This window comes from Aethalodelphis obliquidens, unplaced genomic scaffold, assembly GCF_003676395.1.
Source record: "Aethalodelphis obliquidens isolate GAN/ISIS:26980383/991018 unplaced genomic scaffold, ASM367639v1 scaffold17, whole genome shotgun sequence".
NCBI classification, from domain to species: domain Eukaryota; kingdom Metazoa; phylum Chordata; class Mammalia; order Artiodactyla; family Delphinidae; genus Aethalodelphis; species Aethalodelphis obliquidens.
In genome coordinates, this window is record NW_020837961.1 from 6,244,017 (window position 1) to 6,250,565 (window position 6,549).

Sequence of the window (6,549 nt, forward strand, 5' to 3'; positions counted from 1 at the left end):
CAAGGAATTCCTTAAGGTCTTTGGCACAGAAAACTCTCACGTTTCAGAAAACTTTGATTTTGACTTCTCTTACAAAGGAAAATTGTCCATAAAAGAATGAATGAGTCTAGCTTGGCTATGGGGTCTTGCAGTGATGAGCTTTATTTTCGGAAGGACCTAAATACTCTAAAGATTAAGCTGTGAAGGAAACTGTGTACTAGGCTGGAGAAAAAAACATTGCAAAGACTTAGCTAAATGTCAACTGGAATATGGGAAACCTCGACAGGAAGGGTGTAAATTCGACTGGAAAAGGGGTTTCATTTTCAAGACCATATTGTATACTTAGCTGATGTTGGGCACTGTCCCATGTTATCTAATTTAATCCTCCAAACAATCCAATGAGGTCACTGTTGTTGCTATCTTTATGCAGATGACAAATTGAGACTGAGACAGCCACCAACTTGCTCAGTATCACAATTAGGGAGTGTTAGAAAGAGCCTTTCTGACACCAGAGTCCTTACTCCTTTCTACTTCAGAGGAATCTCTCAGATTCAGAACAAATCAAGAGTAGCTGAGAAGGAGGTGGATGACAGGGGAAAATGAGTTTCCCTGTGTATTTTAGTTATTTGATCTAACAAAATAAGTTGGAAAATCCTTTGCACAATAAATTAGGGTTCATTAAACATAAATTTAAAGAAAGTAATAACTGGATTTAAAAATAGACTAAGGGGGACTTCCCTGGTGGCACAGTGGTTAAGAATCCGCCTGCAAACGCAGGAGACATGGGTTCAATCCCTGGTCTGGGAAGATACCACATGCCACGGAGCAACTAAGCCCATATGCCACACCTACTGAGCTTGTGCTCTAGAGCCCATAAGCCACAACTACTGAGCTTGTGCTCTAGAGCCCATGAGCCACAACTACTGAGCCCACACACCACAACTACTGAAGACCATGCACCTAGAGCCTATGCTTCACAATAAGAGAAGCCACCGCAGTGAGAAGCCTGCACACTGCAATGAAGAGTAACCCCCGCTCGCTGCAACTAGAGAAAGCCCATGTGCAGCAATGAAGACCCAATGCAGCCAAAAACAAACAAACAAAACCCCCCAAAAAAACAAAAAAATAAAAATAGGCTAAGGACTTGTATAGATGTTTCTCCTAAAAAGACATAAAATGGCCAACAGATATATGAAAAAATGCTCAACATCACTAATTATCAGGGAAACGCAAATCAAAACCATGATGCAGTTTTCATACTTGTTAGGATGGCTATCATCAAAAAAAAAAAAAAATAAGATAGCGAGTGAGAATATGGGAAAATTTGAATTGTTACATGTCTTTGATGGGAGGTAAAATGATGCAGCTGCTATGGAAAAGACTATGGAAGTTTTTCCAAAAATTAAAAATAGAATTATCCTATGATCCAGTAATTGCACTTCTAGGTATTTATCTCAAAGAACTGAAATCAAGATCTCAAAATACCAGCACTCCTACGTCATTGCAGCAGTATTCCCTATTCAGAATTATATTGTGGAAATAGTTTAGATGTCCATTGACAAATGGATGGTTAAGGAGAAACATGGTATATACCTATAATGGAATACTATTTAGCCTTAAAAAAGAAGAAAATTCTGCAATATGTGACAACACGGATGAAACTGGAGGACATTATGCTAAGTTAAATAAGCCTGTCACAGAAAGACAAATACTGCATGATTCCACCCATATGAAGTATCTAAAGTAGTCACATTTATAAACTCAGAGTGTGGAGTTGTGATTGCCAGGGGCCGGGGGTTGGGGGGGAAATGAGGAGTGTCTAATCAACAAATGCAAAGTTTCAGTTATGCAGGATAAATAAAGAGAGCTTACTTATTGCACAACATAGTCAACAATAATGTGTTGTACACTTAAAAACTTAACAGAGGAAATATCATATTGTGTTCTTACCACAAAAACATAAATGTGTGCTTGCATCCAGAAAAAAAACCTTTCTGAAAAGTGGAAATTATATTAAGTTTTTGTCACACCTGAGGAATATTTTGGTATTTGTATTATTATTATTCTCACACTGCCTTATAGAGTACCTGCACAAAGTAAGTACTATTGATTGCTGAGAAGACAGAAACTAGATAGTGTCAGTAAGAAAAGATCTTTCTTACGATCTCCTGAGGAATTAGCCAGACTACTCATTTGTGTCCTGGTGCTGTATCATGGTTAGAACTTCCACAGAATTCTGCTGACTTGCATCCTGGATAGGGCACTACAGTACTACATCTTCCGTACTTCAGAAGCTCAAATTATTCTCCTAATAAAGCAGCTCAATTGTAAATATATTAAGTAGGATACTATTCTATTTAGAGTGGTTTTACAGCACCACAGTTTATGTTAATGAACTTGCACACATAGACCTGAATATAGAAATGAATTTCATGCTCTCACCAGTCTCAATCCCACATTCAAATTTTGATTATGTAGATCACATACTTAATTTTTTTTTTTTTTTTTTTTTTTTTTTTGCGGTACGCGGGCCTCTCACTGCTGTGGCCTCTCCCGTTGTGGAGCACAGGCTCCGGACGCGCAGGCTCAGCGGCCATGGCTCACGGGCCCAGCCGCTCCGCGGCATGTGGGATCCTCCCGGACCGGGGCACGAACCCGTGTCCCCTGCATCGGCAGGCGGACTCTCAACCACTGCGCCACCAGGGAAGCCCAAACATACTTAATTTAACTATTCATTTAATGTAATGGACAGGGCCGTTTAATTTGGTATCATATAAGCCAAAGCTTAATGATTCAATCATTTTTGTTTGAACTGGATATACTGTTGTCAACAATGAGTCCCAAAATCATTAAAAATACTTTGAACATATACAGCTATAAGTATATTTATAACACACATACAGATATTCCTTTCACAATGGCCTCCCAAATTGTTTAACTCTCTCTCCTCAACAAAGAAACCAAAGCACAAAAATCTAATAGTTTTTCTCTAAATGAACGGAAATTGAACGCGTATTCTGGCTTGGGATCTTGATCTGGGCAATGGTCTCAATATTGTCAACTAGGAGGAAGTGTCCCATCATAGTTTACCAGTCAGACATCTTTTTATTTATTTTCAAGAGAACAAATCCACATTTTTATTTATTTACTTTTCAGTAAGTTTAAATCCTTGAAGGGTACAGCATCACTTGGGTTCTGTGTCCAATGGCCTTAGCAGGAAGATTACTTTGGAATTTGTCATGAACCACACCACTTTTCCATGAGCATGAGTTATCTTTCCCCAGATTATTCTGGTTTTGTTAGGTTTTCCGCCAGGAGTTACTATGTTGTTCTTTTCTTTGTACACATAGCACGTCTCTTGTCTAGACAGAATTCAGTTTCATCTCGAGCATATACACATTCAATTTTCAGAAGACTTGTGCGCTCCCTCTTGTTCCGTAGACAGAGCTTATAGCCGGAAAAAATGGCCTTGGACCACAGCCTTCCAGACATATTTGTCATTTTAGAAGTCCTGCTCCCAGCAGGCCTCCACAGGCTCTAAGATGGCTAAAAGAGCTACCGCTGAAACATCTTAAAGTGATGCCTAATCATCAAAAAGTAAGTTCAATACACCAGCCTCAAATCAACCTTTTGTTTTGTCTCAATCCTTCATTGGACAAACCAGAAGTATCCAATATTTAAGTGCTTTGGACATAAAAGAGAAATTTCAAACTGAAAAAAAAAGACTGAAGGAGACAAGGATAATTCAAGGAAGAGAAAATTTAAAAAAAAATTAGTACCTCAGGCTCACTTAATGACATTGCATACATAGAACAAGAACAGCCCGTTTGTTCAGTGAAAAAGGAAAAATTTCTGAGATTAAAATGATGATTGCAGAAGTTAATATAAATCCAAAGCAAGACTGAAGATAAAAAAGAAATGCAGTGTACAAGCAGTCAAAATACTTATGCCTGAACATTTCTTGATTGATTAAATTCAAAAGATATATGACCTAGATGGGTGGGATGGGGGTGGTGGGAAGGAGGTCCAAGAGGGAGGGGATACATGTATACATATAGCTGATTCACTTCATTGTACAGCAGAAACTAACACAACATTGTAAAGCAATTTTATTCCAATTTAAAAAAACGAAAAAAAGATATGAGAAATAAAATACACACATGAATGAAATAGTCTACCTTCCAATTCTAGAAATTCTAAAGAAAAAGGATAAAGAAAATGTAGATAAGGAAACTATAAAAGAGATAATATAAAAGCATTTGCTAGAATTGAAAGACCCAAGCCTTCATATTTAAAGGTCTACCCAGAACAGTAACTAAATAAACATACAAACAAGTAACCAAGAGAAGATATATGATTGTGGAATTTCAGAATATCAATAATGAAAAGATTTTAAATCCTTCCAAGGAAGAAATAAAAGAGTTTATTTACAAAAGAACAAAAACCAGACCAACAACAATGAATGCTAAAAATCAGTGTCCTGAGGAAAGATTGTTTTACATTTTTATGGTTTTAAAATGATAAACTAATGTAAAAATAGAAAAAAAAAAACCTTTTTTCAACATGCTAAGATAAGCCTATTTTGCACAAACCATTCCTTAGTAAATTACTTCTGGTTATGAGGAAGTTAACTAAGAAACGTTTGTAATCTAAGAAACAGGGCATCTAATCCAGATAAGCAATGAAGTTTACCCCTCCACACATATATCTATGCAGCAGTCCTGCAGAAACAAAGCCCTCCACGGTGGAGAAGGTAAACAGACGATTGTCCAAAACACAGGTAAAGAATAAATAAAATAGATAAAGTAATTGAGAATTTAGAAAAACTGGAATATATTCTGAAAATAACTGATGGAGTATGGAAAAGGAAAATCCACTTGAAGTAATACTAGAAGGATTCTTTGCAAGGAATAGGGCATTGAACCCAGAAGAAAACAAAATTTTAAAATTTCTAAATTTTAGACTCTAAAATTAATGAATGTGTACTGGTTTCTACTTTTATAATCAAATCACAGACTAGTGGTTTCTACTTTTTTTCCCGTAGATTTAAAAATAAAATTATGGTAAAGAACACGAAACATTAGATCTACCCTCATAACAAAATTTTAAATACACAGTATTGTTATGCATAAGTACATGGTTATACAGCAGATCTCTAGAACTTATGTATCTTACATACTGAAATATTATACCAGTTAAATGGCAACTCCCCATTTCCCCTCCATGCTGCTTCTGGCAACCATCATCCTATTCTTTGTTTCTATGGGCTTGACTGTTTGAGATAATTTATATGAGGAGAATCATGCAGTATTTGTCCTTCTGTGACTGGATTATTTCACTTAGCATAATGTCCTCCACTTGCATATATGTTGTCATCTATGGCAGGATTTATTTCTCTTTTAAGGCTGACTGATGTATGTATAAATCACATTTTCTTTATTCATTGATCTGTGGATGGATATTTAGACTGTTTCAATAGTTTTGAAATTATGAATAATGCTGCAATGAATATGGGAGTGCATATATCTCTTGAAGGTCCGGATTTTAATTATTTTGGATGTATACTTCTGTGGGATTGCTAGATCTTATGTTAATTCAGTTTTTAAATTTTTGAGGAACTGTCATACTGTTTTCCATAGTGGCTGCACCATTTTACATTCCCACAAACAGTGTACAAGGAACTAGTTTCTCCACATCCTTGACAACACTAATAACTGTTGTCAAGATAACATCTTTTGGGTTTTGTTTTTTTTTTTTTGATAATAGCCTTCCTAACAGGTGTGATGTATTATTGTGACTGATTTAATTTTCCCCTGTTGATTCTTCCTTGGAGAAATGTCTGTTCAAGACCTTTGCCAATTTTTAAAAATTTCGTTACTTTTTTGTTATTGAGTTATAGGAGTTCCTTATATATTTTGGATATGAATCCATTATCAGATAGATGATGTGCAAATACTTTCTCTTATTCTATAGATTATCTTTTCACTCTTTGATGGTTTCCTTTGCCGTGAAGAAACTTTTTAGTCTGATGCAGTCCCACTTGTCTTTTGTATTTTTGCTTTTTGGCCTATCCTTTTGATGTCATATCTAAGAAATTATTTCCAAGACCAATGTCATGAAGTTTTTCCCTATGTTTTCTTCTAAAAGTTTTACAATTCCAGGCCTTATGTTTAAATATTTAATCCATTCTGAGTTTATTTTTGTGCATGCTGTAAGATAAGAGTCCAATTTCATTTTCTGCAAACAGATATCAATTTTTTCCCAACATCATTTGTTAAAGAGACTGTCCTTTCTCCATTGCGTATTTTTGGCAACCTTGTCCAAGATCAGCTGACCGTTTATCTTTGGCCTCTCCATTCTGTTCCATTGGGCTATATGTCTGTTTTTATGCCAGTACCATACTATTTTGATTATAGTTGTGATATACTATATTTTGAAATCAAGAAGCGTGATATTTCCAGTTTTGTTCTTCTTGCTCAAGATTGCTTTCACTACTCAGTGTCTTTCATGGTTTTATATGAATTTTAGAATAGTTATTATTATTTCTGTAAAGAGCGTCACCAGTGCTTT

At 35.8% G+C, this 6,549-nt stretch overlaps 1 pseudogene; it reads right to left on the reverse strand.

Moving 5' to 3' along the window:
- Positions 1 to 3,095: 3,095 nt before the first annotated feature.
- Positions 3,096 to 3,690, reverse strand: LOC113626113 (60S ribosomal protein L35a pseudogene; annotated as a pseudogene).
- Positions 3,691 to 6,549: the final 2,859 nt, after the last annotated feature.